General features: G+C 44.6%; 1 protein-coding gene across 7 annotated transcripts in view; it reads left to right on the top strand.

Moving 5' to 3' along the window:
* The window catches only part of PPP2R5C (protein phosphatase 2 regulatory subunit B'gamma), a 174,199-nt gene that overhangs the window by 76,466 nt on the left and 71,325 nt on the right, over nucleotides 1–26,408 (top strand). The gene's annotated exons all lie outside the window — the stretch shown is intronic.

Below are 26,408 nucleotides of genomic sequence, written 5' to 3'. Positions count from 1 at the left end.
CCTGCCCTCAGGGAGCTTGCAGTCTAAGAGAACATAAATATTTATAATCTAAAGTAAAATGGAAGTGTCACTAACAGGGTGAGAGGATGCAAAGATTGCCTTCAGTTAGAGTGATAAGTAAGTTACCATCATGGCAGCATTTGCAGGTATTGGGGTTTTATTGTAAGTTTCTTCATTCAGCAAACACTTCCGAGCACTTTTGTGTCTGATCCTGTTATAGCTGGTGGAAAATTACAGACTAACAACCCATGTGCAAATGACAACATCGTGTGGCATGTGCAGGGCTGGCAGCTACATGGGGACATTAGCAGAGCCCAGCAGAAGGGCACCTCACTCCACACCTGGGGAGAAAAGAGATGTGCTGAGTTTTGTTTATTTTTTTATTTTTTTTTTTTTTTTGTTTATTTTTTTATTTGGCCAGGCGGAGCTATTCAACAGTTTCAGAAATTTTTTTTACACTACTAATGGGCCAGTGGGCATGGCATCTTTTTAAGCTTCCTTCCAGTTGGTGGTACTAAAACCATTGCAGGTGCATAAAGGAAGATGTTTATCATCCTGTCTGAGTTGTAAAATGGGACACAACTCCTTATCGTAGTACATTCCTTAAATAAGTACAAGAATTACAGTTGACCCTTGAACGTCACAAGTTTTAACTGCACAGGACCACTTATATGTGGATTTTTTCAACCAAATGCAGATTGCAAATGCACAAGATTCGAGACCTATGTATACAGAGGGCCAACTTTTCATACGCACGGGCTCTGCGGGCCGACTGTGGGACTTGAATATGCGTGGATTTGGGTAAGCGTGGTGGTCCTAGAACCAATCCCCCACATGGACCACTGTAGTCTGTTACTTACATTGGCTTTAAAGTGGAGTTTAACTTGTCCAAAGGCATTCTTATTTAAGCAGCAATATTATGATACAGCTTTGAAGGCAAAACTTAAAAAAGAACCCATGGATAGCCTTGGATCCATGGAAAGATTCTAACCCTGGGCTTCTAAATCGTATTGCATTTATAGAACCAAAGACTAGCAGGGGATCAGCAAAGGCTGAGAGCAAGTGGTCTGTCTGTCCTCATAATGAAAAGCAGCAGAACCGAACAACAGAGGTAAAGTGATTTTCTTGCTCCTCATTCAGGTAATCATTGGAGATTTGTTGAGCAATAATAGTCAACATAGAAATCTACAGCATAGGCCAAACAGAGGATTTCTTGTTATCTTCTTTCTTTATACTGTGGGATAGCCCAGGATTCCTCCAAGTGTAGCAGGTGCACACCACTGCTTATGGCAGTTATTTTAAGTGATTCAGAGTTGAGTATTATTTTACTTTAATATTATATATTGATGAATGTGAAAATATATAATTAGCACATCAAATCCGTGGTTTCTTGGGTTATTATTGCTTAGGTCAGGGCCTAGTAAAAAGTGTATCCATTTAAAGCAAAATACCAAGTAAATAAGAGCATGACTGTACACAGATTTGTGATGATCTTGAAGGTGTTCATGCAGGACTGAAGTACGGGAAACCCCAGGGTGGGCGACTCTGGGTTCCACCTGGGGGATCTGTTCCGGAGACACCTTCCCATCTCTTTCTTGGGTTACAAGCTGTGGAGACACACTTGGGCTTGCATAGGTGAAGACAAGTGTTTTTATTTATTTTTTATTTATTTATTTATTTATTTGAGAAGGAGTCTCGCTCTTTCACCCAGGCTGGAGTGCAGTGGCACAATCTTGGCTCACTGCAGGCTCTGCCCCCCGGGGTTCACACCATTATTCTGCCTCAGCCTCCTGCATAGCTGGGACTACAGGCGCCCGCCACCTCACCCGGCTAATTTTTTGTATTTTTAGTAGAGACGGGGTTTCACCGTGTTAGCCAGGATGGTCTCGGTCTCCTGACCTCGTGATCCTCCTGCCTCGGCCTCCCAAAGTGCTGAGATTACAGGCGTGAGCCACCACGCCCAGCCCCAGACAAGTGTTTTTAAGGCACAGTCACGGAGGGACTCCACACAGAAAAGCCGGGTGGAGCTGGACTGTGCAGCCAGAAGGGTACAGACTCTAGCAGTGTGAGTGACCACTCTGTGTCCTCGTCCACCCCGCCACTCCCAGTCTTTGCATATTGTGCCCCTTCTTCCCCGCGCTTTACCGTGTAATTTCTCTGCATGCTCTTCTGCATTTACTCAGTAACATAATACAGTTAGCAGTTGTGGGACCTCCAGCAAGTATTGAACTGTTGAGTAGCTGTTCTTCATTTGTAAAATGGGAGTGATAACAGTTTCTCTCTCACAGGACAGTTGTGGATAGCCAGGGAGGTTGGGGTGTGAACACTAGGCACAGCATCTGAAACGTGCTGGAATCAATCGTGTCCACACTGGCAGTGATTAGATCTGCCTGATTCTTCCCATGTTCCATCTAGTGAGAAGTCGTTGGTAGCTTCAGTTTTCAGGAGGAAAACTTTGACTTGGTCAAAACATTGTCCTTGATCAAGTTGTTTACTCTCGCTCCAAGCCGCCCTGGAGTGTGGTCCAGGAAAAACATGGGCGCCTAGGTCCGCCCCTCGGCCAGCCGTGGCCAGAGGCCACTGGTGCTGCTGTTCACATGGCCGGCGTCAGGGTTTTAATTCGAGGTGGAGCTTCCCAGCCATTCTGGTAATGAGGAGTCTTGCCTGATATGTCTTGGCCAGCTCTGATTGGTCACATATTTGAAGAAGATAGGGTTACCAAAGATTCCTAGACTCTCCAAGTTTGGCAGAAGTTGTTAGAGGATCACACAGTTACCTAAAATGATTGGTTTAATTATATGGTTTGATCATTCTTCAGAAACCACCACCTTGGGTGAACCATTTTTCTTAATTTTCCCTTCATTTTTTGCTCTCATGGTCTGGCCCCAAAGACACGCCCCCTTGCAATTTTGTAAAGGATGCATTTCATTGAGAGGACACAGTATGAGGGAGCAGCACATGGACCTAAACTTGAGTTCCACCACCCCCAACCAGATGAATTGCCGAGTCAGTTCACCGTACCAGAACGGTTTTCTCAAGGTATTATGGTAACAGTCAGGCCATGTGAAATTCCCTAACATGACTAGGGGTTTTCACTTCCCAGCTTTATTGAATCAAAGGGTTTTTTGGGCATTTTTTGTTTTTGAGATAGAGTCTCGCTCTGTCACTGAGGCTGGAGTGCAGTGGCGCGATCTCAGCTCACTGCAACCTGTGCCTCCCGGGTTCAAGTGATTCTCCTGCCACAGCCTCCCATGTAGCTGGGATTACAGGCACCCACCACCTGCCACCACACTCGCCTAATTTTTGTATTTTGTAGAGACAGGGTTTCACCATGTTGGCCAGGCTGGTCTCAAAACTCCTGACATCAGGTGATCCACCTGCCTCAGCCTCCCAAAGTGCTGGGATTACAAGCGTCAGCCACCACACCCGGCCTGAATCAGAGTTTTAACATTGTCTCTTCCTCTGGGTGGCAAACGTGATCCATTCAAGACAGATTATATCCCATGTGAAGAGTCACCCTGAGAATTTGAGCAGGGCGTGCTGTGTGGTTACTTGGACTCCAGACCCTTGTCGGCAGAACTGGTGGGACCTTGACCTGGTCCAGTTCTCCTGTCTGTGCATGCAGGCCATGGAGGTGCTGAGGTTGCAGCAGTGATGGCAGCACTGAGGTTCAGCTTCTGGGGGACCCTCTTCAAGCCAAACAAAAAGTCTTCTCAAAAAATGGAACTAAAGATGGTCCCTTGATGTGGTGTCTCAGTACAGCTGCTGAGGTATCTCACAAGGCCACCAGCAAGTTAATCTAAGGAGGCATTTTCCTCTTGTGATCAGGTGGCTGTTCCAGCAGAAATGGCTCAAGGAGAAATTCTCCTCCCAGACTCAGCGTCTGGTGGGTGAAACTTCACTGGTGCATTGCCAGCCCTGGCCTCCAAATCTCTTTAAATTATGAGGTCATAGAATGCATGCTTAAAGCCCCAGGCCTGTCAAGTTGCTTGGGGACATTCATACTGAGGATTTATTAAGATATTAATTTGGTTATCAGGAGTCTGGATGGGGATGAGAGGAGGGGATCTTTATTACATGCTGGGAAAATCAGAAATCAACTCTCTAATTGATTACCACTACTCTTTCCTCTCCCAAGATGACTTTGCCAAAAAGCTGTGAGAAAAAGTCCTCAAATCTCAGAGATTGACTTGGTACTTGCTCGCTGGTGGGCCTGTGGCTACAGAGCCTCAGAGGAAGGTTAGAAGGTCTGGCCAGACTTCTGCTTTGCTCCACCTACTTGGCAGGGCCAAGCCTACTTGCCAGTGGCTTGGAGAAGTGTTTTGTTTTGTTTTGTTTACTTTTTAGGAGTGTATTCAAAGCACGTTCACAGTAAGGAAAAAAAAATGCAGCCTGTGCCTTTAGGGACTGGGAGGCTCTGATTCCAGCACAGCTGACTGTCCAGCAACCCCAGAATTGGTAGGCTGGACACTGGGCTGCTCCTCATGGTGGTGGGAGCATGGTCCGCTGAGCTGGGGCCATCTAAGGAAGCAAAGATGTGGTGCTGTCCTGTGGCTGGGGGAGCAGGATGAATTGGGGTAAGGGAAGCCCAGGGCGGGATGTTGGCACAGAGCTGGGAGGTGCATTACACCGAGGAACTGACGTGGCCTAAACTCCACAGTGACTTCCACCTGGGAACACAGTTTACAGTCAGCTGAGTGCTCAGGAGAACTCAGTAGAGGGGAATGTTGATGATTCAGGTATTTGGTTGGTGATCATGTTACCAAGTCAGACTTGCAGTTAAGGTTGTGTCCCAGACGTTTGTTCAGAGGGCCCCTTCCCACTTGGCGTCTGTAATACCGGCTAATGGGAAACCTAGCCCATGTAAAATTTGTATTAGGAACCATTGATTTCAATTCACAGGCTTTTTCCATTGAGGAATTTAAAGGTCTTAGAAGTAATATTCTCCTTAAGGCATCTGAGGTCTCCCAGGGGACAGACACAGTCTTCATCTTGACCAGGAACGGTGAGACCACTCTTCTCCCCGTAAGGGACCAGTAGCATGTGTGGGACCACCCCACCTGCACAGCTGTCCCCTCACGGGGTGCCTCTTGCCCTTGCAGATCGCCAGGTGCTCTGAGCTGCCCTGCCTGGGCTTGGGCATCAGCACTGTCCCGTCTGAGCTGTCACCTTAACCTCTCTGTAGACCTCTGTCCTTGTCTATCTAATGGGGATGATAGTAGCCCCTCTGTGTGTTCTTACTAGGATTAGTAGGCTGAGAAAAGTTACAGTAATATATTACCAGCATGTAGAAAATACCCAATAATGATGAACTATTAGTATTCCATAAAAGAATTAAAAGTGAAAATAGTAGGAAACACTAGTAAGATAAAATACAATGGGAAATTAAATTTTTTTAATTACTTAAGGAAATTCCTCAATCCACAAACAACAATAAATAAGAAACTTAGATTTCCTAGCAGCTGAAAGGTTTTTTGCAGTCGAGGCTATGAAGCCGGGCAGGGTTTCAGCTGAGCTGAGGTTGGAAGTCCCTGACCTTCAGCTGTGGCCGCCTACAGAGCAGCAGGGAGAGCAAACCCATGGACAACCCCGCGGCCCCCAAAGCGTGGACGGAGCCGCCAGCCTTCTCCCCTGCCCTTCTTCCTCTACTCCCGACCTGCCAGCCTTAGCCTAAAATCAGAGCTACTAGAATCACACACACCGTTGTAGCTGGTTTTCTATTGTCAATGAGTCATTCTGTTATTTTGGAAACTTACGTCTCATGCCAGGATCTGCAGATAGTTCTTTTTCAAAATACTGTTTAGACAAAATAAATTTCTTTAAATATAATATCTCTACTTTAAATGCCTGGGGTGTTGCATGCATTTTTCTAGGCTAGCAAAGCTTAAAGATTATTTCTATAATTTCAGTTACATTTACCTTTATATATGCATTACTCTAAGTAACAAATTAAACAAACATGGATCTTCTAACTTTGGCTTTAAATCCTAAGAAGAGATAAGTATTAAAAAGAAATAGAGAGTAAAGGTATATGTCGGGCAGATGCAGAAGAAAAGCAAGGGTCATGACATTAATGCTGGGCAGAGCTAAATTGTGAAGACAAAACAATAATCAATGAAACAGGGTTACTCCTCATGCCAAAGCAAACAGTCCATAGGATGATATAACTACCATGAATCTGGCCTAAATAATTGAACATTGAAACATGTAAAGCAAGAACTGTAGGGAATTAAAGACAAAATCAGTGAGTGCAGTGCTGGTGGGAGACACGCCTGGACTTCTTGGCCCTTCACAGGTCATGTGGTAGACGTAAGTTGTTATTACTGTGAGCCAGTAGAGACTTTCAGGTTCGTTGGCTGGAAAACAAATGCTCATGGTGTAAGTTTTTTTTGTTTGTTTTTTTTGTTTTTTGAGACGGAGTTTCACTCTTGTTGCCCAGGCTGGAGTGCAATGGTGCGATCTCGGCTCACCGCAGCCTCTGCCCCCTGGGTTCAAGCGATTCTCCTGCCTCAGCCTCCCAAGTAGCTGGGATTACAGTCAGGCACCACCATGCCCGGCTCATTTTGTATTTTTTTAGTAGAGACAGAGTTTCTCCATGTCGGTCAGGCTAGTCCCGAACTCCCGACCTCAGGTGATCCGTCCACCTCTGCCTCCCAAAGTGCTGGGATTATAGGCGTGAGCCACCGCACCTGGCCGTCATGGTATAAGTTTTTAAACTTAATATATACTAGTTTACAGAGGAAACTGATGTGATTTCCAAAAATTTGAAATAATTAGAAACCTTATTCTCACATTGTAATGCAATAAAAATAGAAATAAACACACAGGCGGAAACCAGGCATCCCTGGGAGTCCCTTGGGGCAGAGAAGAGCTTCGTCGCTCAAGCAAAACTTCCGTGGAGGCGAGGACTGTAGGCTTTGTTGGAAGCTTTATCTCCAACCTCTAGAACACTAGCACTAAGGAGATTCTGAACAAATCTTGTTAAATGAATAAGAGCTGATAATCCTAATAAATATGTTGAAAGCACTATTCTAAGCATGTACATTTATTATGTCACTCACTCCTCACAGTCCCTGTTCAAAGGAGGTGCTATCCTCATCCCCATTTCACAGATGGGGGAATGGGAAGGGTAGGCGTAGTCACTTGCCCCAGAATTGACAGCTGGCAAGTGGGAGACTGAGATTCAGGCTGGGCTGTGGGACTTGGCTGTGTTCTCATGTGCGGAACCACCATTGCCTCCAAATTAGTGAAAAAATGAGATAAGGTAATGGCTTACAGAGTTAATGTGTAAAGATTGTTATTAAATAAGAATGAAAAGAAATGATTTAAACACTGAAGAGGTAGAAAAGAACCAAAGTAAGTTGAATTACTGTGTTCTTTAAAGACAAAAGCAGAAATGAATCAACAAAGAAAAAGAAAGAATGAAACCAAAGAGCAGGTTTTAGAAGGGGGCAGACAGCAGCAAAGCAGGGAGAGTAAAGACAAGCAGACCTGGAGCTGGTGTGGTGGAAAAAGGAGAGAAATCATAGCGTGCAAGAAGGAGTCATCGTCGAAGGAAGGTAAATGCAAGCGTCTCGTCAATCTGAAGATGGCATTTGGTAAAATTCACTTTCCATTCCTGATTTGTAGTTTGTTTGCTTATTTGTTAACTTTTTGAAATAATTTCAAAAGCATGGAAAAGTTGCAAGAATGATATAAAGAATTTAATCAAAATTTCACCCATTTGTCAATATTTTGCCACATTTGCTGCACATTTCTCTCATATGCTCTATATGTTGTAACGAGCAGGTGGTCTTACCGGCCCCTCCTTTACCTTCAGGGCCCTGGCCTCACCTCTTGTCCCTCTCACCCCAGGAGGCTGTGAAAAGCAAAGCGCTGTGCCTCCCAGGCACATGATCTTCTCAGAAAGGAGGAGCCCCAGGGAAGGAGGAGGCAGCCCCTGGCACACAGCCTATCCCTTGAGGGTTGTGTTGTCCTTTCTTCTTCGTTGTATAAATCTTCACTATTTTGGCTGGGCACAGTGGCTCACGCCTGTAATCCCAGCAATCTAGGAGGCCAAGGCAGGTGGATCGCTTGAGGTCAGGAGTTTGAGACCAGCCTGGCCAACATGGTGAAACCCTATCTCTACTAAAAATACAAAAATTAGCTGGGCGTGGTGGCAGGCGCCTGTAATCCCAGCTACTCGGGAGGCTGAGGCAGGAGAATCGCTTGAACCTGGGAGGCAGAGGTTGCAGTGAGCCGAGATTGCACCACTGAACTCCAGCCTGGGTGACAGAGCAAGACTCTGTCTCAAATTAGGGAAAAAAAAAAAAAAAAAAAAAAAGGCCGGGCGCGGTGTCTCATGCCTGTAATCCCAGCACTTTGGGAGGCTGTGGCAGGTGGATCATCTGAGGTCAGAAGTTCGAGACCAGCCTGGGCAACATGGTGAAACCCCATCTCTGCTAAAAATACAAAATTAGCCGGGCATGGTGGCGCATACCTGTAATCTCAGCTACTCAGGAGGCTGAGGCAGGAGAATCACTTGAACCCGGGAGGCGGACGTTGCAGTAAGCCAAGATCGCACCACTGCACTCCAGCCTAGGCAATGGAGCAAGACTCTGTCTCAAAAAAAAAAAAAAAAAAAGAACACTCATTTCTAGAGTCAAGTTATATGATCACAGGTGGTACAGGGCCTGTGAGAACAGCCTGCGAGGACTTCCTGCCAGTCCTCTTCTTACCCATCTGTGCCTCTACTCCACGGGCACCTGTGGACACCCTGACCTGAGCCAGTGAGGCTTCACCAGTGCACGCCTGGCTGCTTCCCTGCCTGCCCTCCAGCCCCGTGATCCCATGTTCTGGAAAGTGTAAACTCTTTACAAAATTCCCTGTCTTTTTAGTGAGGTTTTAGAAGAGGGTAGACTCAGATAAATGTATTCCATCCTACATCTGTAATCATAAAGTGAAGCATTATTTGTGATGCAATGTTTTTAAAGAACACCATGAGAAGCCTGACTTATTGAATCATAGCACACGTGTCAAGTGAAATTTCAAACAGTTGACAATGGCATTACCTATTTGTTGGTGCGTGAGACATCCTGGACACGGGGGTGTGGATAGAGAACAGGAGCCCATGAAGCCTGGCTGTCAGTGGTGCACTGGTCCGCACACACCCAGAGACGCCAGCAGTGTTCTCTCTGGGTTGGCCTTTCCTGTGTTGTTTGGATTTTTTTTTTTTTTTCTATTTTACAGTGAGCATGTTATCATTTTTCTGAAAAGAAAATTCTTCAAAAATAAGTTATACATGTTTACATATCACATTAGCCATTGAATACTAAGTTGTTTCATGTAAAGACCAGTGGTCACTATACACAGCGAAATATTTCATTTATAAGTTTTTATATGGTCCTTCTTGTAGTGCCCACCTTGTACCTTATTTTCCTGGATTAAAAAACATACAAATCACATTATTCTCTTCTCTGTTCCTGTTTAGAGACCCTGTTGTATTTTCATTTTTTCCCCTTTCTGGGATTTGCTGCTGGCACTCAAGTTCCTGAAAGAAGCATTTTCTCATTGTCTCAGAAGAGTCAGAAAGAACCTCATTTTTCAGGTGTAGAAACTGAAGCCCAAAAAGGCCAAGCAACTGGTCGCAGCTAGTTAATAGCAGCGTCTCTTGCCTTTTTCGTCTGCTTGCTGCTTTCTGGTTTTTATCTTCTTACCCATGTGAGCTTCCAGCACCACCTGCTCCCCCCACCAAAAAAAAAAAAAAACTCCACTCCACCAGTCTTTTATAACCTATCAAACTTTAAGGATATTTTTCCATTCAAATCTAGTTATGCCACAGATTGATAATACTTAGATGTTTGTGAACTCACCGAACAGATTGGCTCCCCCGTGACCTAGTGGGTACATCTGTAATAATTGGATTTGGGGTTCATTCAGCCTCTTTCAACCAACATTTAAGTAGTTCCTATTGCACTGCCCTGTTACAAGATCAAGAACAGCAAAGCAATATTGCTGTGCTGTTTATCAGGGCATATGCATAATTGTGTTATGCAGAACCAGACGTTGTCAAATTGAGATTCCGCCTTTCATTTGGTACAAATTTAGTTGCTGAGCGCAGTGCATTAGAGGCCTGCTTGCACATGCCTGGAGAGGATGAAAATGTTGCTTCCGTTAGTTGCTTCCGTTACCATCAGGAGAGTAACAAGATTGAGTTATAGATGCTGGTAAGTCACTTGATACATCATTAACAAAAAACAAAAACAACATTTATTGAGAACACGCTATATTTCAGGGATTTTTCTAAGCACTGTACATCCCTTAATTCACATCAACCCCAGTAAAGACAATTATTCCCATTTTCCAGTTGAGAAAACTGAGGCCCAAAGAGATCATTTTCTGCCCAGGGTCACTAAGGTAGTCAGAGGTGGAGTTGGGATTCCAACTGGGCTTCCTGCCTGAGTTCTTAACACCTTTGTTTTACTGCTGCTTCCTGTCTTCGAGGCTTTACAGATATTTGCTAAATGAAGGATTCAAAGTTAGAAATGAAGGAGGCAACTGTGCCTAGTAATGGCCTCAAAGTGCCTTGCCCCTTGAGTGTTAAGTTTTTAGTTTAGCTATAAAACTTGGACCATACACCGGGCGCGGTGGCTCACGCCTGTAATCCCAGCACTTTGGGAGGCCGAGGCGGGCGGATCACGAGGTCAGGAGATCGAGACCATCCTGGCTAACACAGTGAAACGTCGTCTCTACTAAAAAAAAAAAAAAAAAAAAAAAAGAAAAATTAGCCGGGCGAGGTGGCGGGCGCCTGTAGTCCCAGCTACTCGGGAGGCTGAGGCAGGAAAATGGCGTGAACCCTGGGGGTCGGAGCCTGCAGTGAGCCGAGATTGCGCCACTGCACTCCAGCCTGGGTGACAGCGAGACTCTGTCTCAAAAAAAAAAAACTTTGACCAAAGGGAGCAAGTCTTAGGAAGTACTGTGTACAGAAAAGTAGACTCTAGAGGACGGCCTGTGGAGGTTTCCCCAAATGCCACCACCTCTCAGATCACTCAACTGAGCTTCCGCATTGAAAGACATGGGGCCGGCTCGTTCCGTGTCCAGACAGACACTTTCACTCTGTGCCTCCAGAGGCCAGGCTCCCTGCTGAGCGGTCAGTCCTCACCTGAGGAGGTGGGGCGAGGAAAGGGGGTTGCCCACGGTCACTGCGGTGTTCTTTTTGAAATGAAACCTTCCAGTCGCAGACAGAAAAGCCGTAGAGAGTAAGGCAGAGGATCGGCTATGCTTCTGGGAGGCAAGGGAGGGAAGCACCTGTCAAAGGGGACCCTTTGAGGCCAGCTGGGGCAGTGGGGCCAGGTCAGGGAGCAGGGCTCCAGGGCCAGGTGGACAGCCAGGAGGCTGGAGTCGTGCAGTCCCTCACAGGCCGCCCAGGCTTAGTCTGGAAGGTGTGGAGCGCCTCCTTCAGAGACCACTGAGCTCTCAGCTCCCCATCGAGCTTCTTGGCACCTGATTTCTAGTACCACCTTTTGCGGCTCCTGTGGAGAGTCCAGCTCACGGAGGCCCCTCAGAGCCCTCGTTATACCTGCAGGTTCCCCCAACCAAACCCTGCTGTGTCAAGAAAACAAATTCAGTGGCAGCGCAGACGTATGGGTAGAAAAGGGTCCACTGTCTTTCAACACTTACCCGAACACTAGAATGTTCCTCATTTCCATGAATAATAAAAATATCAAATCTTTAGGTGTCATATTCTTCTCCAGTGGAAAAATGAACGTTTTAGCTGGTAAACCTCTTGAATAACCGGCCAGCCGTATTACAGTCATGTTACTTAGGGAGTGTGATACGATGGGCCCTTTGAGAAAGCAGTCGAAAGCCAAGGTTTCCAGGTGCAGCCTGCCCCCTCGAGTCCCCACTGAAACAGGAGGAGAGGGCAGGAGCGCCCATGGGCTCTCAGTGGCTTCTTTGCTTGCTGGTTTGCTTTCCTGGCTGGTGAGCGGCCACTGGAGCATCCTGAGGAAAGGGGAGTGAGGAGCAAGCTGGGGTTCGGCCCTGACCGGCGTGCTCTGCATGCACTCATCAGGGTCCCCACCCAGGTGTGCTGGTAACAGGCATGACGGTACTGTACTGGGGAGCTGTGTGTCACCGACAGTCACCACCGGAGGGGCACCTGCTTATCTTCTATCCCAGAATCATCCTCCAGGTCATGCATCTGTGTCCAGCCCTCCCTAGGTGCGGTCAGTCCCCTGAGAGCAGCGTGGCTGTGGTGCCTGCTCACACCTGGCACGGGTAGACCAGCCTTAGCTCGGGAGGGTGTGGATGGGAGTGATGTGTCTTTTTTTTTTTTTTTACTTTATTAAAATACTGAGTTTTATTTCGCATGTATTTTTTTTTTTTATCTCCCCACCATTTCCCTGTCTGATCACCGCTACTACTATGTCCTATCATAACGTTCCATACATACTTAAAACCAAGCAGAGAGTGGAGTTCCATCTTTAATAACTAAACAGGCATTTTGGGCTGGGTGCAGTGGCTCACACCTGTAATCCCAGCACTTTGGGAGGCCAGAGGGGAAAGATTGATTGAGCCTGGGAATTCAAGACCAACCTGGGCAACATAGCAAGACTCTGTCTTCCACAAAAAAATAAAAAGATTAGCCAGGAGTGGTGGCATGTGCCTGTGGTTCTAACTGCTTGGGAGGCTGGGGTGAGAGGATCACTTGAGCCCAGGAAGTTGAGGCTACAGTGAGCTGTGATCACACCACTGCACTCCCACCTGGGTGACAGAGCAAGACCCTATCTAAAACAAATTGGCATTTTGGACAACATATTCTTGACAATGGACCTGGACAGCATTTATCAAACATAGTAGGGAAAGTTCTCATTCTGCATTATAAAAAGGACTGCCAGATATCAACTGTTAGAGATATGAAACAAGATGGAAAATTTTTAACTGTTTATTTTCTTAAAGAGACTTCCTGCCCTGCCAGAGATCTTGAATAGTCCCCTAGTCAGTCATCCAGAAGCCATTCACATAATTGATTATCTTGGCTTCCACTTTGAAAAGAAAACCACCTTTTGCTATACTTGGCTGCATTTTTGCTTTAATGTCTTCTGCAGTTCTTCTGGTGTTTTAGGAGTATTTTCCTATTTTTTGAAGGATTCTCGACCTTTTCTTGACGTTGGTGACTTGGAGTCTTTTCCATTCTGGTTTGATTTTTGTGCATGATTGGGTAGAGTGTCTCGTATAGATTTCTTCACTGGAGATTTGTCCTCAGTTTCCTTCTCATCTTCATCATCATCATCTTCAGCAGCAGCAAACTTTACTTTTTTCTGCGGAACCTTGCTACCACCTCCAGGGGAAGATCGCTTTCCAGATATTCTGAAGAGTTTCCCATCCTCCTGTGTCTCTGACTCTGCATCGTCCTCCCCAGCTACTAAGGGCCATCCATTGATACACATGGGCCTTGAACCACACGTCACCCACAAGGCCACAGGTGGTGGTATTTCATAGCCCAAGGGAAGCCCTTGGCTGTACAGATGTTTTCAAAACCATCAGTGTTACCTTAATCCGACTACCTTCATCATTCATTGCCTCTGCCTCAACAACGCACAATTCATCCTTTGCCCCTGTGACAGTTCTTAAAGACGGCTGGTGCTCATTTTCATCATCATCCATCTTAAAGTGATCTTTTTTTTTTTTTTTTTTTTTGAGTTGATGGCCAGGTGAGGTGGAGGCTGGAACGCCAAGTAGGTTAATACCGATACCAGGTAACTAATTCGAATCTTAGAGAGTGGAGCGGTGGGTATGTGACAAGTTCAAGGAGGCTGGCAGCTTGCGGGAGGGGCCGGAGCGGTCTGGCACTAGTTTCTCTCTGTCTCACCTCCCCAGAGATTGGACACACACGTGCACACAGTCCTGATATCGTGGTTTCTGGCACGTGACATGGTACCTGTGTTGCTCTGTGGCCCTGATCCCCAGGCTGCCTCTGCAAGGCAGGAGCTCCGGGAGCAGCCCAGGGCCTGGTAGGTCCCGGCACACAGGCCGCACGCTCATTGGGTTGTGTCTTTCACCGACCCTCCCTGCCGCCATCCCCCGGCTGGACATCATTTGAAGGAAGAGCCAAGCTTCAGCAAGAGTTCGTGTCTAGAAGGAAGCACTTGAACCTCCTCTGTCTGAGACATGGAGAAAGGAAGTAGAGAGCATAAAAAGGGACTGAAAAAAACGTGTGTATTTTCAGTGTATCTTTTTCACACCTCTACACTGCTTTGTCTGCTGGTAAGCATATTGAAGGTTCTGGAATCAATTTCAAGATGGAATTGAAAAGATCTTATTACATCTTCTTGTCAAATGTTAAGAGCTGTTACTTTTCCTGAGACGGTACCTGCCTTTGTTCTTTGGATAAATGAGCTACTGCATTGTTGGAGCTTCTGGTCACCAGGTGCAGTAATATTATTAATATTCAGTGTTTCACCAGTCATGCTAGTGAAAGTGGAAGATGAAGTGATACGGGCTGCACGAAGGGTGTTGAGCATTTAGTAATCAGTGCCCTGAGTGTCTGTTCTCCACAAGGCTTTCTAGAACTAGAGTCCTAAGTGGGAAATATGGCTGTATCCGGAAATAATGCTGTGCTGGATTTATATCTTTATCCCTAGGAGTTTGTTTGACCTGTCTCAACCTTTCCCTGTTTTTAAAAAAAAAAAAAAAAATTGAATCTTCCAATTCAGCTAACACCGTTGAATTCCTCTTGTTGCCTGCATCCGGAGTGAAGGTTCATTCTGAATGTGCATGTGTGTCCACAGGAGATTTTACAGTTGAGGAGCCTGAGGCTGAGAATAGTTTCATGACTTTACCATGTTCTGATTTGGTAGAGTCTGAACCGGGAGTCAGTTTGTTCTTCCATGTGACTCCCTTTACTGAAAAATTCACTGAAGAGCTTTTCCAAGGAAAGCAGCCTCTCCTGGCCTTTGCCCATTTCAGCCTGACCTCTCTCCATCTGGGCGCCTCTCCACTCCACTCCACCCCACCCTTCCCCACCCATTCCCTGGTAGAAGCTGCCAGTCTTCATGGGTGGAAAGCATGAATGAACTAAAATTTGGCTTCAACCACTGCCTTTTGAAATGAAAAATATCTGCCTTCTTAAATTATACTGTTAATTAATGAGAAAAGGATGATGGGGTTGGTGGTAGAAAGTTGTGGGGAAAGTGAATATTACCCCTTTCTTCATATGCAGATAAAACCAGGCTCATGAATCAGAAAAACCCAAAGGGTTTAAGGTAGGAGCAGCTCAGGTTTGTGAGGGAACCCCAGCTTGGTCCTGGGGTTAGCAGATCTTCCTCTCCAGGAAAGATAATGTAACTTTGGTAAATGTGTACAACAAAGCATTGGGACGTTCATGGTGGATTGTGAGCCACGGGTTGTCTCTATCCAAACATGTAAACAAGAGTGTCAGTGTAGAAACCGCAGACCAGCTCCACGTTACCAAATTTATACCCAAATGAGATGTACCTGGCGGTACTGTTCATTTTGCCCGAAATCCATCCACACGAAGTGGAAAGATGGTTTCAGCATCCCTGGTGACAGGAAGGGCTGTGCACCGCCTCTCTGGGTTTCTCATGGAGCCCCACCAAACAGACCTAGCTACAGGCAGCCACACGCTGGAACCAGGAACACTTAGAGTGGGCACGTTGAAGCCAGCTTGCTTCAACTCCTTCACATTGGGAGGTACAGACAGACCTGGAGGGAGGCAGGGACATTGGCTACATTTGAATGAAATAATATCCATTTAGAAACCTGAGCAGAGGCACATGTGTGTAGGGAAGCTAAGATACCATGTCTCATCACACCTAAGGCACTGTTCATTGTAGTCCAAACCATTTTTAAAGAATTACCAAAAAAGAAAAAGTGAAAGTGAAAGATGCAGCTTGATTTTAGAGACATTAATATGGAAAATGTATATATTAGAATGGATAAAATAAGACATTTGCACTTTGAAATTAAGATTTATTGTAAATTTCAGAAGTCATCAACCGAGTTACAAACAGTGTGAGAAGATTAACCCAATTTTGAAGTTATGTAGGTGCTAAGGGTCAGGGTAGAAGTTAGTCTCGACATTTTGTAGATATATAGAAGTATTTCATTCTTATGTTTATCGAGCTTTCAAGTCGTAGAAGCTTGGATTTATAGAGTAAGAGATGCTTGCTATCAATAATGAGGGCTGGCAGGCCTGTACCCGGGAAGGCAGAGCTTGCGTGTCGGGTTTGCCTAGGAGAGGGCTGAGGGCTGGATTCATGGGCTGTAGCTAAGGCCCTTCTCTTCTGAAGGAGAACTGCCTACCTCTGGCTTCTTGGTTTCAGTTCACCCGTGTCTCTCCTGAACAGAGATCAAGTTGGGTCGCTCATCTGCTTAAAAATCCTCTGATTCAAATCTCTCTTCCCACAGTACTTTTCAGATTTTTCTGTCAAAGCACCTCTGACTGCAGAGATTCCACAGAATAGAAATGCCTACTGAGAGCAGTTGCTTTGAAGACCTGAGTTTTATCTTAAAAGTTTATATAGATGTCACATTCTACTCTGATACAGGTGGTGTTATTTTGATATAAATATATTTCAAATTACGGTACCTCTCAGTTAAATTACCTGAATTTGTTTTCCTCAGATGGATCTGTTCATTCAGCAAACATTTGTGGTCCCACTATGTGCTGGCCAGTTTTAGATGCTGAGGATAAAAATGGTAAAAAGACAAAGTTCCTCCTCTGGGAAAATTTATAATTAAGCATCCAGTATGATTAACGTAGGGTATGTAAAATATAATCAGTTGTCCTCATTGTTAAGATACTGTCTTTTGAGGAAAATTGATTTTCTGGGAGAATGCAGCGTCATCTCTCCTGTAACATCAGGCCCCTGTGATTGACGAGTGAGTGCCTCTAGACAGTCTCCTCATTTAGTGCGGCCTTCAATGCCTTCCCAGCAACTGCAGCCTCTCCTCAGCTATGGTTCCTGTTCTCCCTGAGCCTTCATCCGCATGTCTCCCAGCAGAATTCATCACCTCCCATATTCTAGTAGTTTTCTTTTAGGTTAGATACTGTGTTTTAATGTGTCTGTCATCAGTGCCTAGCACAGTGCCTGGCGTGTATGTATGGGATGCGTTTGTGAAATACTTCCTAGTGATGCAGGTTGTGTCCTCATGGTTGGGGCTGCTTTGAGACTGTAATTCTTTTTTTTTTTTTTATTTTTTTTTTTTTTGAGACGGAGTCTTGCTCTGTCGCCAGGCTGGAGTGTGGTGGCGTGATCTCGGCTCACTGCAACCTCCGCCTCCTGGGTTCAAGCGATTCTCCTGCCTCAGCCTCCCGAGTAGCTGGGACTACAGGCACGTGCCACCACACCTAGCTAATTTTTGTATTTTTAGTAGAGACGGGGTTTCACCATGTTGGCCAGGATGGTCTCAATCTCTTGACTTCGTGATCTGCCCTCCTCAGCCTCCCAAAGTGCTGGGATTACAGGCATGAGCCACTGCGCCCGGCCTTGAGACTTTAGTTCTTATATCCCAATTGCTCCCCACCCATGCTTTAGATCTGATAAGCACGTCATACCACAGTTTTTATTTTATCCATTTGCAAGCATAATTACTGATCTTTCTTTTAAGAGAGAATCTTTATATAAATAGAAAAAAAATTAGAGATCACCTAGATCCTTATCTTAATTGGGAAAGTTTTTCAATCAAAAAATTCGAAGCTTAAATTCTTCAACATGACACACTATGTAGAGGAACGTTAGAAACTGTGTTGGGGGGCCGGGCGTGGTGGCTCACACCTGTAATCCCAGCACTTTGGGAGGCCAAGGCAGGTGGATCACAAGGTCAGGGGTTCAAGACCAGCCTGGCCAATATGGTGAAACCCCATCTCTACTAAAAATACAAAAATTAGCTAGGCGTGGTGGCGGGCATCTATAGTCCCAGCTACTCAGGAGGCTGAGGCAGGAGAATCGCTTGAACCCAGGAGGCGGAGGTTGCAGTGAGCTGAGAGCTGAGATCACGCCACTGCACTCCAGCCTGGGCAACAGAGCGAGAATCTGTCTCAAAAAAAAAAAAAAAAAAAGAAACTGTTGGGATTTCGTGAGTACGAGTGTGTCTTCTGGTCTCAGGTAGATCCAGGTGAGTTTAGAGGTCGTCGGTGTTGATGCATCTAAAACCACGCAGGAAACGGCTGACAGTCGTGCCCCCGAGTGCACCCTTGGAGCAGCCCAGAGACACCCCGATTGGCAACAGTGGGAGTTGGGAGAAGAGAGGGAGTCCAGAGGGTGGGTGCGTGGAAGGAGACTCACGTCTCACTAGGTTCTTTCCATTTTCATTTTTTAGCCATATGCATGTATCTTTAGCCTTTGTTATTTGAAATGTAACCCACATACAGAAGCATATGAAACAAATGTGTAGTGAATAATTATAAAGCAAATACCCACATAACCACCATTCAGGCTCGGCACCCTAAAAGCCCCCTGTTAAGTCTTTTATAGTTTTAGGGATTCCTGTTGCTTCCTGTAAATGAAATTACACTGAATACATCCTCCTTATCTGCCCCTTTGATGCAACAGTATTTTGTAAGGCGTATCCATATTGTGTATAGCTGTATTTCATTCATCTCTATTGCTTTGGAATGTTATATACACTGCATTTGCATTTACCTAATCCACCACTAATGGGCATTTGGTTGTTTCTAGTCTGAGCTGTTAGGACGGTGTGCTGTGGACATTCCTTTACCTCGGTTGTGATGCACGTGTATGTGAGTGTCGTGAGGTGGTATGCCAGGAGTGCTGTCCTAGCTGTCAGCCACGTGTATCCTCAACACCATTGATAACGCACTGTCCCACCCATGGGTGGTGTTCGGGCTCCAGCCACAAAGCAGCTCCTTGAGGCATTATTTGGTGTTGGCCGTAGTGGTTTTTTGTTTTTTTTTTTTTTTGCTTTACATTCATTATATTTAAATGACTGCTACTTTTACACTACCACACTGACTGTATGCTAAGTATTTTCAATTTCTAATACATAGTGAGAAACGTTTCCCAGTGGGAATGCATTTCCACAGTTTTATGTCAATTATACATAATTTTATTTATTTCTGGATATGATATACTTTGTTTCATTTTTATAAGTAATTGTTATATACCCAGGACCAGTTATATATTCTTCTTAAGTAACAGGAAATGAGTTTATTCACAACTTGATGAATGGCCGTAGTGGTTTTAATTTGCATTTCTCTGGTGGTTATTAATGAGAGTGATGATCCCTTCATACGTGGTTAGCCATTTGGATATATTTTGTGAAGAACCTGGTTAAGACTTTTACCTGTTTTTCTATTTGTACTCTGAAGTTTTCTTACTGAGTTATTGGACATGTTTATATATTCTGGATATGAGTCTGTTAGTTATATGTATTCAAATAGTTCTATCCTGTGACTTGCCTTTTCATCCTTGTGGGTGTCTTGATGAAGAAAAATGTTTAATTTCAATATAGATCAACCAGTCTTTTAACGATTACTGGCTTTGTGTCTAAGGAAGTCCTTCTCTACTTCTTTCCCTATGTAAGACATTCTTCTATATTATTTTTTAAAAGCATTAGAGTTTTGCCTTTCAAATTTAAGTCTATAACCCACCAGGAGTTTGTTTTTTTAATATATATGTATATAATTTGATGCAGTTCCTTCCTTTCTTTCTTTGTTCTTTTTCCTTTCTTTTTTGTCCCTGTGTACCTAGTTGTCCCAACACAACGTGTTAAAAGGACGACTTTTCCTCACTCCTCTGCAATCCACTGTTGTCACAAGTCAGGTGTCGATTTATGCATGAGCCTGTGTGACAGCACAGAGCCTGGCTGTTTTCATTCATGAAGCTTTACAGGAAGTCTTGATTTCTGGAACAGCAAGTTCTCCAGCTTTGTTCTTCTCAGGGGTGTCTTGGTTAGTCTTAACCCCTTGCATTTCCACATACGTTTTAGAATCCATGTATTCAGTTCCACAGAAGTGTGTGTTGGGATATGGATTGGGATAGCATTGAATCCATAGGTCAGTTTCTTACTCAGGTAACTGTTATCCACGGGCTGCTAGAGCAAGCATCAAATCAATGGTAAAAGCTCCGCTCTGAGTCGGGGATGGGTGCAAGGGGCCATTCTCACTGCTCCTCTCAGTGTTGCTTGGAGGTCCCGGTCAGCACAGTAGATAAGAAAGAGAAGAACGGTGTGGGGACTTGCAGATGAAAGGAAAACCAGAGGGATTTACCTAGATAGCTACATATGAAAGTGATACTCAAAAGCCATTTTTTCTGTATTGCAACAGCAGTTAGAAAATTAAATGTTTTTAAAGATACCACTGACGATCACATCAAAACATAGCAAATACCTAAGAATAAAATCTAAAATGTAATGTTTCGCACATTTTTAGAAGAAAATTAGAAGACTGTATTGGGAGACATTTAAAGAGAACTTGAGTAATTGGCGAAATAGTCCTTGTTCATGGATTAGAAGACTCAATCCTGCCATATTCTGAAGTTCTCCCCAGATCTGTATGGGAAATATAAAGGGCCATGAGCAGCGAAAATGTGAGGAGGGACCAGGCCAGGAATCAACCAGACATCAAGTCTTCTAGGGCTCTAGAAACTCAGACTCCAGGTGGTGCAGGTTGCAGCAGTGGCCAAGAAGAGAGAGAGCCCTGCCTGCACAGACACGGCTCTCGGACAGAGGAGACACTAGAAGTCATGGAGAAATGTTCATTTCAAAAAATGGCATGTAAATATTATCTTTAAAAACAAAATAGTACTGCTGAGCCTTTGCTTACTTGGCAGGGGAAAGTCATCCTCTGCTAAGTTTCCTCATCTGGGACATAGAGGGGAGTGGAATTTAGTACATATTAAATTTGCCCCAAGTTGTTAGTTCAACTTTGTTCCTACTCGTTTTGTACTAAGAATAAATATACTTGAAAGACAAGATGGCAGCATCGCTGAAGGTTGGTTCCTGCCTTTCCGAGAGCTTGAGCACTTCTTTCTGTTTTGTGTGAGATCTCGTCTGTGGGCTCGCCACTTGCATAGACCTCCCCAGGACCCTGGGAGCACCCTGCATGGAAGAATGCGTGTGGGGCTGGTGTGGTGGCTCATGCCTGTCATGCCAACATTTTTGGGAGGCTGAGGCAGGAGGATCGCTTGAGCCCAGGAGTTCAGGACTAGCCTTGGCCAACATAGTGAGATTGTGTGTCTATAAACAATTTAAAAACTAGCTGGGTGTGGTGGTGCATGCCTGTAGTCCCAGCTACTCAAAGGGCTGGGGCAGGAGGATGGCTTGAGCCTGGAAGGTCGAGGTTGCAGTGAGCCAGGACTATACCACTATACTCCAGCCTGGGCAACATAGTGAGACCCTGTCTCTAGTTAAAAAAATAAAAACGTGCATGGAAGCTGAGGGTGGTGCTTGACCTGATCACGCTGTGGTCTCTGCGTTTGAAACTTGACTGCTTCAGCTGCTTAGTGAATATTACGTGAGTGACCAGGCAATTCTTCCCACCCTTGTGAGCCAGCACCTTCTGGGGTATCTTTTGAGTTGTCGCTGTCAAGGCTGGTAGTTTTTGCAGCTGTGTCTCCTTGCTCCATCGGGGTAATGCTTATTTGGAAGGCCCAACATCTGTGCAGCAGAAAGTCCTGGTTCTGCTCTTTCTGCAGCTGCCGTGCTGAAAGTTGGTCCTTTATGGTGTCTTGGAGCATTTCTTTTGACCACCAAGACTTGTCATGTAAATGTGGGCTTGGCTTCTTTTTTCAATCAGTTTCCTATCCAACAGGCATCGTTGCCTCTTGGTGCATAGTGGCAATTTAGTAATTCAGCTTTACTTCCTCATATTCTGTGATTTGGTGGCTAAGCATGTATGTCACAGCTCTCACTCCCTTCTGTAATTGAGGTACATGTTGCTAGCAACATCAGTGAAGTTGGCTGTGGTATTCGCCATTTAGGACTCATTTACAAAAGTCTTCACTGCCCAGTAGTGGTCTCCAAACTCTTCTGTCCACGCTTGCCTGGCAGCAAAAACAACCTCCAGCACACACCTCCACTGCGTGTAAATTTGTATATTGAATATTAGTATGTCGTAATTTCTTGTTCTTTGTAGAAGAAGAAAGTATAAATAGACACTCTGCTGTTTTCTTCCTGCGTCCCAATCTTGAGTAACCCCCAGGCTCACCCTGCACTCTAGATATCAGTGACCAGTGAACTGCATTCAATTCCTGTACCTCCCTGACTGCTGGGACCAGGAGCATGTATAAAGCTAGACAGGAGTGCTCCCAGCCTACTTTAAAGGAGATCTTTGTTAAGCATCTCTATCACTGATTAATAACAGGCTTCCCTTTAGTAAATACGTTTTTTAAAGAATAGCACTTTTTTTTTTTTTTTTTTTGAGACAGAGTCTTGCTCTGTCACGCAGGTGGGAATACAGTGGTATGATCTCAGCTCACTGCAACCTCTGCCTCCCCGGTTCAAGCTATTCTCCTGCCTCAGCCTCCCAAGTAGCTGGGATTACAGGCACCTGCCACCACACCCAGCTAATTATTTTTTATTTTTAGTAGAGATGGGGTTTCACCATGTTGGCTAGGCTAGTCTCGAACTCCTGATCTCAGATGATCTACCCACCTCGGCCTCCCAAAGTGCTGGGATTACAGGCATGAGCCACTGCACCCGGCCAGAATAGCACATTCTTATCTCCACCTTCTTTCTGTCGTTTTGGATGCCCTGGGTCTTTTCTCCTCTCCCCCTACAGGTTTTGCATGAGTATGTCAATGTATATTGTTCTTGGGTATGATTGAGGATTTATCTTGAAATATTTGGAACTTGTGTCAAATTCACAATAACATATTAATTAAAATAATGGGAAAAGCTAAAATGATCTATACAAGTATAAGGCATTTGTAATAACACTTTACTGTTAAAAATCAGAATGCATAAAGGTATAAAGCATATTCTTCCACCACCTCCACCCATTTTTGTTTCCCAGTGGTACAGTCCTGTTAACACAGCAGAAAATAAGATTTTTAAAATATGTTGATGAAGAAGTTGTTAAATTAACTTGCATTCAAAAAAAATATGGAAATATTTGATAGGGCCCAAGGATGCAGTTTTTTACTTTTGTACCCAATTCATTGTTACAGGTTTTTTTAAAAACAGCAAAATTCTTTAAAAAGAAAATAGTCAAATGAGATTTTTTAAATGAAAAAAAGAGCTCATGAGAGTATAATCACAAGAGTATCTGCTTATGGTCTATAAGCAAAAATAGTACAGAAACACCCTGTCTGGAAGCCTAGGAGAATTGAAATTCACTTGCCTTTTAGAACAGTTTGGATAGAAATTTTATTAAAAACAGTGTTACTCAGCTCTTCCTTCTTAATTGTAATAAATTTGCTTTTGTGTTTGGATGACAACTTAGTCTTCATTCTGAGTATCAGTTACTGTGCAGTGTTTATAAAGCGAATGATGCTTTTAGGGCATTTGGAGGCATATAAGAGTTATTTAACTCCACTCTGAATGATCCCAACATCCTTTTGAGTTTCAATTCCCTGAAAAGGGTACATTTGGCCCTCGTGTCTGTATCTGCCACTTCATAGCACCGTGGACTTAGGCAAGCTGGGTTGGCTCTCGTACCTGTGTCCTCGCCTCCAGATGGGAGTAACGGCACTGGCTTGAACTGCTGTTAGGAGGATTTGGCGAGGACATGTTCTTAAAGAACTTAACTGGCCACTCCTCAGGAGCCAAGCTGTGCATAGCGTGGCTCTTAGGGAGAACGGTGGACTCTCAGTTCTCTGTAGTGCCAAGAATGTGAGAATGCCAAACAGCTCCGAATACACAGGCTGCGACAACACACATGAGCTCATTTAAGGCAATCCTGGCAAATTAGGGTACAAACAAAGGTGTAGAATTGATGAGAATTGAAGGCAAGCAAAGAGGTAATTCCAAAAATGAACATTTTTCATCGAAAAAGACTGGATATCTGAATGTGAAGAGTCCTGAACACTGTAATGACAGTTACTCATTTCAAATAGTTGCACAGACACTGAGTTCTCAGAGTATTTAGGAATAAAATTTTTGTTCTCATGGTGTTTTAGGATCCTACAGGCAGTACACCCCACTCCCATGGCCTTGCGTGTGTGCTTCTGATCTCTGAATGCAGTGTAGGAGACAGGGAAACCGTAGCTTCCTACAGAACGGATCTGCTCAGACAGCAGAGTCTGTGTGCCTGTTATTTGCAAGGCTCAATGTTGGGCATTTGGGCATATAGAGAACTAGAAGACATAGTCACATGGCACCTACCCTCAAAAAGCATCTAGTTGGAAGTAAGAGGTACTAAGCAGATAGCTAACTGTTTAAAGCACTAACAAGTGCCAGATGACTTGCTCAGAGTCATACATCTTACCTGGGCAGTAAGGAAAGGCCTTGTAGAAGAAACCTCAACAGGAAGTGGACAGTAGGGGCAGGGAAGGGCAAGCGGATTGTGGAAATGCTCGGCGCCAGAGGAAGTGCAGGAGCTGCAGGAAAGCAGGAAAACTCCGCCGCCCCCAGGATACTCCCTGGAGCGAGGCTGGCAGGGGGCAGTGGGTCTCAGGGCCTCAGTGCTCCTAAAAAACTCTGCAGGACCCGAAAGAGCACAGAGCACTCTTAATGTGAATTTAGCTATTGCTACTGACATATTTGAAATTAAACTGGAGAAATTTTTAAACATGTATTTATTAATTTATTAAAATATAATAAACCTATTACATGTTAACAGAAATAACACATTTTTAATGATCTAGCCACGTTGGCCAGGCGCAGTGGCTCACACCTGTAATCCCAGCACTTTGGGAGGCCAAGGCAAGTGGATCACTTGAGGCCAGGAGTTCGAGACCAGCCTGGCCAACATGGTGAAACCCCGTCTCTACTCAAAATATGAAAATTAGCTGGGTGTGGTGGCGCACGTCTGTAGTCCCAATTACTGGGGAGGCTGAGGCACAAGAATCATTTGAACCCGGGAGGCAGAGGTTGCAGTGAGCCAAGATCACACCAGTGCATTCCAGCCTGGGCAACAGAGTGAGACTCTGTCTCAAAAAGAAAGAAAGAAAATACCCATGTTTTCCAAAACAAAAACTAATTTAGTGGTAAGAGTGGCGTAGTTTTATATTTTTGCAAATCTCTGCAATGTCTGGCTTACTACGAGACATTAAGACAAGGATTCCCCTGTCCGCTTCTGCATTCGGTCTGTTGCCATATGTTGCTTTGGTGGAAGTTTGGGAAAACGTGGTTGGGAAGGGAGGAGTATTTTAGTAGCCTTTTCAGATAGTTGTGGACATTTGCTTTGATATTACACCAAAACTTAGCATGGGTAGTTTCTTAAAGGAATCTGTAATGTGGAATCTGAAACCATATCAGTGAAAGCTGTCTGTAAATTTTATTCCATTAAATCAAGTGGTCTACTTTGTACTTTCAATGGCTCTTTTGCCCTTGAATGGTGTTAACACTATTTATTCATCCTTTGGAAAATACTTGTTCACCGAGTTATGCAAATCTCCTAAAACATTTTGCAAATCTTTGACACATTTCAGTGTGTATGTCAGTCAGTCCCGTTTATTAGTATCACCACTGATCTCTTCAGCCCAGGGAAGCTGTCACACTCACAGTGGTGGATAGAAGTTTTCCAGACTTCCCAGAATACTGGACAGTCATTCAGAGCTTGGTTTGAATTTAGTTTCATCCACTTGCCAGCCCTGCAGTGATTTTCTAAACCTCTTTCTTTATCTCTGTTGTGCTATTATAAAGATTAAATGGCAAGAAAGTGTCAATATATGTAAAGTTTTTAGGATGATATGTGGCCCAGGTAAGCACTCACTAAGTAATAGTTATCGTTATTGCTGTTTCTAAATTGCCATCGTCATTAACATCAGTCATCATGTGTGATAAGCCTTGGCTGTAGACCAGGATGAGGGAAATGCAGTGTGCTTGGTGGGGCTCTAAGGTGCGAACTCTTTGAATGTTTGAAGTTAACAGTCAGTTTGGACTGTTACATCTTTGGACTGATGCCAGTTGCTCTGCTTGTCATCTGGCAAGCATGGACAACCACCTGCTCTTCCCATGTTGTAAGCTGAGGGCCTATAGACAGACATAAGGAGGCACCCTTCCCCCTCTGGTCTTTTTTACCCTGCCTGAACCTAAATTCTGCAGATATCACCTGGTGTGAATGTGTCCATGCCCTTTCCCCAGACATGGACCTTACTGATTGCCTCTCATTCCACTGCCCAACACAGTGCCTGTGATCACTGCTGCTCAGATAGTATTTGTTGAATGAACACATGTAGATGGAGTTTATTTCGAACAGTGCTCTCAACATCGTTTGAAAGAGTTAAAAAGCATAAAAACTTCATCGTACCAAACATATAATATGACCAGCGACTAGCTGG

This window comes from Nomascus leucogenys, chromosome 22a (assembly GCF_006542625.1).
Source record: "Nomascus leucogenys isolate Asia chromosome 22a, Asia_NLE_v1, whole genome shotgun sequence".
NCBI lineage: Eukaryota > Metazoa > Chordata > Mammalia > Primates > Hylobatidae > Nomascus > Nomascus leucogenys.
Note: the sequence above shows the minus strand (reverse complement) of the source record. Positions and strands in the feature narration are given on the sequence as shown.